Genomic DNA, 7,047 nt, shown 5'->3' with positions numbered 1-7,047 from the left:
CGGAAAATCATTTCATATCCAAAAATTCTTTATTCAATCGTACGAAATGGAATTCGTCATTAGTTCAAGTCCCTCGGATTCCGAAATGGAATCCCACTCAAGTTCCGAAAGCAGTGTGACCGGAATGGATCAACCAATTAGTCATCATCTATTCTGGATGAATTGGGGATGGGTTCGTAGCCTCCTTAATCATTTGAGACAAGAAGAAGGTGATCCCTTCCATCCACCACATTGCCCTCTTGGCGATGAACCTGAAGCACTTACCGGCGAACCGGTCCGAAACACCATTTTCTCTCTCATTTTCAGAGTATCTCGTCACGATTATATACTACATCAAATTCTAGATTTTATTTATCCGCTCGTCCGAACCGACAATCACCCCGATGTAATAGAAGAAGTCAACGAGCTTCGCGCTCGAGTAGTGGCTTTAGAGAATATGGTGCAAGGGTTACAAACACCAACAAATAACGAAGTATTAATTCATAATTTCAATTTTATTGAATAAATACTCCGTAAAAGTTATGTAATTTCTAAAGTCTTTAGGGATTATTCAGTTCTAGTTTCAACCGTAAATCAAATGAGTTTAATTTAATATTGACTCATTAAATCTATATTACATCTGAAGAAAATATGCACATATATATTTTCATAAAGACTGTAATAAAATTCTGTTATACAAAATATTAATTGTGAAATTTTTTTTTTTAACGGGTAGGTAATACCCGAGAGATATATAAATTCACAATTAATATATTACATTTTTCGAATCTAATTAAGCAAATCATCAACTATACTCCCAAAATCTCACAACAATATACATTCTTGTATAGAAATCAAAACAACCATTCTCACCCAAATTTGATTACGCATTCTGATTTTGACAAATCAAAATCCAAGTCATGATTTAACAGAAGACATCACTCTTAGATTCCTACATCTTTCAAAGCTATACTTTGACTTCAAAACCGTGTTAGAACATCATATGTATATTAACGATTACAAACTGTGTTCAAACTCTCCGAAGTTTTCGAAGACACTTCAAACAATGAACAATCGAGATGATGATCCAACCACATATTACCCACATTTATGTACCTAAAAAGCTCTCGAAGCCAAAGTCATAGTTCGACGCGTATCCGTGTCAGACCCTTTGGCATTTATTAGCTAAAATGACTTTTCAATTCCTTTTCAAAGTAGACAGTTTTGTCACAGCTCCAGCAAGTCAACTTAGACTTTTCAGTCGGACTAGTCTTATTATAATCTCGATAGATACGTTGCCCTTTCATCATCGTTACTGGGGACCTTTCATATCTCGCCACCTTAGTAATAAACTTACCAACAACTTTAATTATCTTTGACTTTTCGAAAAATCATTATATTTATTGAAATCACATCATTTACTCATTCGCATCTTGTAACGAGAATTGTCATACGAATCATCGAAAAACAGTAACCAGTATTTTGAAATCTCGCAGCATGTCTACGCCAATAGTTATATGTGTACGTAAAACGTCTATCTCCTGAACTTACATACTTTGAATGTGAAGTTCTGAAAAATATTCTGAACTGCAAACTAGTTCTTGAAATGCTGACGAAGCATCAAAAACTCTAAACGATCTTAACAGTAAAAAGTTTGATGACAAAGAATAGTAAGGTGGTAAAGCTGAGAAAAAGAGAAGGTTTGGAACTGAAAAACGGATTGAACAGACTATGAAGGAGGCTGTGGATAAATCACAAAGACTAAATCTGCCTTCAAAGAATCCAAATGATTCAGTGCCTGCTAAAGTCATTAACGAATACCTTACTCTTTATTCTAATGTGACGACCCGGAAAATTTCGACCAATTTTAAATCAAACTTTTGATACGATTTAATATCCTTGACACGATAAGCAAAGTCTGATAGGTTGAGTCTCAAAATTTTTGAACTGTTTATATGGATTCAGTTAACCTTCGACTATTCCCGACGATTCACGAACAATTATTTTTAAATAAATGTGTGTGTATATATATATATATATATATATATATATATATATATGAATTCTATACATAAATAATATTGTAATCAATAACAATTAAAGATTCAATATATCAATTACTAAACAGGATAAAATTAATAAATTGTATTACGAGTTTGAATATAGATGTTATATTAATATTATATTCATTACTTTCATTATTATTATTATTATTAATAATATTAATATTAATAGTGTATCACTAATATTATTATATAAAATATATATACATATATATAAATTTGATATATATACAAATTGTTATAGTATTGTTATTTTCTAATATTATTATTATCATTAATAATATTAGAATTAGTACAATTAGTATTATTATTAATATTAATATCAGTATTAGTAATATTATTATTTCCAATATACGAAATATAAATATGAAAATTTGATATGTATGATTTTTTATATTTATTAATTATTATTAAACTTATCCTTTTATTTATAAATCCTTAATAATATTATCTATCATTATTATTAATAATATAATTAACACTATTATTAACAATTATCAATATACTTGTTATTAAGAATTTGTATTATTAATTTTCGTATTATTTATTATATTAGAAGTAATTATTATTATTAATTTACTTTTATATTTATTTAATTACATAAAAATATATAATGAAATTAACAGATGGTACGATATTGTTACACATAACTATCATACTATATCTGATTTACAAAATTTGTACAATCAAGGATCCAATCACAGAACATATCCAAATTCTGTTAGCTATCAACTTCCCCTTTTAATTTTCTAATATATTTCGGTACTTAGCGAATGATTCTTGTCAAGTTTGTTAAGCTACAAAACAAACGGGTCGTATCATCTTTACAGCTTCAAATATTCGATTACAATACATAATGTTAACCATTACTGAAATTTGAATGGAGGAGGAGAAGAATCAAACAAATGAATACAAAATTTGTTACCTATCACTATCAGTAAATCGTACGAATCTGTTTCCAAACTCTTTCTACTTTTATTTCTTTGTTTCCTTCTTCCCTGGATTGATTCTACCTGTCGACACCCATTTATTATATAGCAATTCGATCATTGACAAAATCATTCAACAACTATTATCATTACTGTGTTCAAATTCTATTTTACTCAACACTCATATCTCCATGAACACCCATCTTCAACCCGAACCCACCCTTATTATTCGATCAAGCTCCATGGTAACCTATTTTCTTTTTCGTTTGACAAACCACCATTTAATAGCTTCTTCTCGATTATTGTTTCGTGCTACTCATACTCGTATACTATCTTTCTGCTTCGATTAACATGCCAAACATCAAGAAAAATGTACATCCACCTCTCTCTCTCTCTCTCTCTCTCTCTCTCTCTAAAACTCTTATTTGATCAAATCCACGAATACCATCACCATATATCCACCTTCAACCTACAACTGCACCATCATATATTTATCTGTTTTCTTTTATTCCTGCTCGACACCCAAACAAAACTGCTTTCTTTGCCTCGTTTCTTTACTACTCGACTGAAACAAATAACAATGGTGCAAAGAGAAGAACATGATATGATATTATGAATGAGAAGGAGATAAAAGTATGCTTTATTTAAATCCCAATTTTTATGTCATGAATATGGTGGTTATTTAAACGATCCACTTGTATCCCTTTTTTTTTGATTTTCGTCCATGAAACAGCCCCACCACCAAATCAATTGATAATTGTTATTTAACTTTTCCCTATTCCTGCATTCTTACTCGACCAAGCAAACCACAGTTAGATTTTTTTTTTCTATTCCTCCACTAAGTTCGACATATTAAATTGATGAGAATGTTAAATGGGGTCACAGCAAGATGTTAATGTCCCAATTCAAGATACGTTCGAATAAAGTTGGAATTTTATAAATGATAATTGGTGGGTCTAGGCACCCTTTATATAGAATGGCCGACAACTATTACTCCTACAACCCACTTGCCAACTTTTAATATTGCATGCGTATAAGTGATTTGTTTAAACTTTGCCGGGGATTATTTATGTTGCTGATGGGCCATGGACACTTTGCTGGGCCGTATGCAGTTTGATCAACCAGGCCGAGACCCATTACTTTATTGCTGTGATGAACGTGATGATATGAGAGGAAGTTGCATCGAGGATGATGTAATTATATTCGTGATTATATTTTAATGATAATGAATTCGGTAATCATAATGATGATGATGATGGTTAATTAAGAGATGATGATTATGAAACGTGTTTATGTTAATGATGATAAAAGAATGATGGGTTCGATGATCATAATCGTGATCATAATATATTATGATGCTAATGATAAAGAGTAGTATGTCGATAGTATAGAATAAAAGAATTATTGGTGCAAATTAAATGACCAGATGGAGAAATGGTTGGGGTGTGTTGGGTGTAACCAATAAGTCTTGGGTTCGAGCCTAGTCTCTGCCATTTTTCTTTTTGGAAGGCTTTTAAAGAGGTTCGTGAATCTGAGGCCAACCCTGCACTTGTTCAGTGCCGTCATATGCGTAAATCACTACGAAATACAGTATAGTGAGTTTCATTTGCTCCCTTTTTAATTGCTTTTGCAATATATATTTTTGGGCTGAGAATACATGCGCTGTTTTATAAATATTTTACGAAATAGGTACAAGTACTAAAACTAATTCTATGTGGGTTTAAACCAGAAATATACCCTTAGCTTGGTAACATTAAACTACTTGTCTATGTACGGTAGGCGCGAATCCTAAAGATAGATCTATTGGGCCTAACAAACCCCATCCTGACTATGGGATGCTTTAGTACTTCGAGGTTATTTTAAACACACCTGATCTGGTGTACTTCAGAGGGTAAAACATGAACGTTAAGGCTTGTTACTGGGTGCCTACAACTTATAGAATACTTTTATACACTTGCGAGTGTACATATATTTATAACGGAAATCTTGTGGTCTATTAATATAATGAAACGATTGTTATGATAAACCTATGAACTCACCAACCTTTTGGTTGACACTTTAAAGCATGTTTATTCTCAGGTACGAATTAAGTCTTCCGCTGTGCATTTGCTCAATTTAAGGACATTACTTGGAGTCGATCATCGCAATGGGACCAAATGTTGATGACTTCGTCCAGGTGGATAAGGACGGGTCGTTTCAGGTGGTATCAGAGCGGTGGTCGTAGCGAACCAGGTCTTGCATTAATGTGTCTAAACATATAGTTGTTAGGATGCATTAATGAGTCTGGACTTCGACCTAGTAGTTGTTTGGATATATTAATAAGTCTGGACTTGAACCTGGTATGTATGTTAGAAACTTTGCATATCATTCCTTGTCAAAAAATATCTACTTATCATTTTCAGTTTCGATATGTCTTATTGCAATTATTGTAAAGAAGATGTACAGATGAATTCATATTCCATCACGTTAGACCTTGTCTGACATGTTTCCTTAATTCCCTCCGTAATCTGCGGGATCTTCTGTACTATATTAGGTATTCTATGTAATTAGAATATCATCCGATATTCGAAAATCATTTCATATCGAAAACTCTTTATCAAACCATACAAGATGGAACTCGCCACTAGTTCAAGTCCCTCGGATTCCGATATGGAGTTTCACTTAAGCTCCGAAAGCAGTGTCACCAGAATGAATCAACCAATCAACCATCCCCAATTCATCTGATGAGTTCGTAGTCGACTTAATCAATGGAGACGAGAAGAAGGCGATCCTTTTCTCCAACCAAATTTCCCTCTTGGCGAAGAACCTGAAGCAATTACCGGCGAACCTATTCGAAACACCATTTCCACCCTTACTCCCAGGATACCTCGTCACGATTATATTCTATTTAAAATTCAATACCTTATTCATCCACTCATTCTGATTGAAAATCATCCTGAAATAATGGAAAAAGTCAACGAGCTTCGCGCTTGAGTAATTAATTTGGAGAATATGGTGCAAAACTTACCAGCTTCAGCAACATCAACACCGGCAGCAACAGTACTACCATCACCAACACCAACAGTACCATCACCACTGCCAACAGCAACATCCGCATCACACGTCTCGACAACACAATCTATACCTCGAACATCAACATCATACGCACCATAGATACCAAGGAGTACCAACAACAATGAACGATGAAGTATTGATCCATAACTTCATTGAACAAAATATTCTGCGAAGAATATGTGGTTCCTAATAGTTTTAGAGATTACTTATTCTAGCTCAACCCGAAAATCATATGAGTTTAATATCATATTAACTCATTAAATCCATGATTAAATCTGAAGAAAATATATATGTATATATATATTTTCATAAAGACTATAATTAAAAGTTCTTTTGTAGAAACTGTTAATGGTGAAAATATTTTAATGGGTACGTAATACCCAAGGAATATTTAGATTTCACATTAATAAGTTACACTGTACATTCTTCAAATCCGATTCAACAATCTTGTACTATCCTATTTAAAACCACAGATATACGTATCCGTTCACCAAAGAATAACCATTTTCATTCAAATTTAATTTCATATTCGGATTTTGACCGATCAAAATCTAAGTCAAGATTTAACAGAAGACATCACTTTTAGATTCCTACATCTTTCAAAGCCATACTTTGAATTCAAAACGGTGCCAGATGCATTTGCGTGGTATTACCGAAAATAACTTTACAATACCTTTCCAAAAATTAGCCAATTTTGTCACAGCTCCAACAAATCAACTTCGACTTTTATTCAGATTAGCCTTATTATAACTTTGATATATAAGTTTGCCACTTGATTTCATCCTAAACAATCATTCGTATCTTGACGATTACCATCAGTGTTTAATTATCTAAAAACACAATTCTCTTGAAACCACCTCGGATTGATAACCGATGATTCAGATACAGTAGCATTAAATGCAGAGGAAACAGCAAAAATTGTAGATGGTCTAAATGGCCAAAAGTTTGATGATAAAGAATGGAGTGTTGGGAACGCTCAATAGAAAATTTGGTACTGAGAAACGGATTGAGCTAACCATGAA

This window comes from Rutidosis leptorrhynchoides, chromosome 2, assembly GCF_046630445.1.
Source record: "Rutidosis leptorrhynchoides isolate AG116_Rl617_1_P2 chromosome 2, CSIRO_AGI_Rlap_v1, whole genome shotgun sequence".
In the NCBI taxonomy this organism is placed as follows: domain Eukaryota; kingdom Viridiplantae; phylum Streptophyta; class Magnoliopsida; order Asterales; family Asteraceae; genus Rutidosis; species Rutidosis leptorrhynchoides.
Note: the sequence above shows the minus strand (reverse complement) of the source record.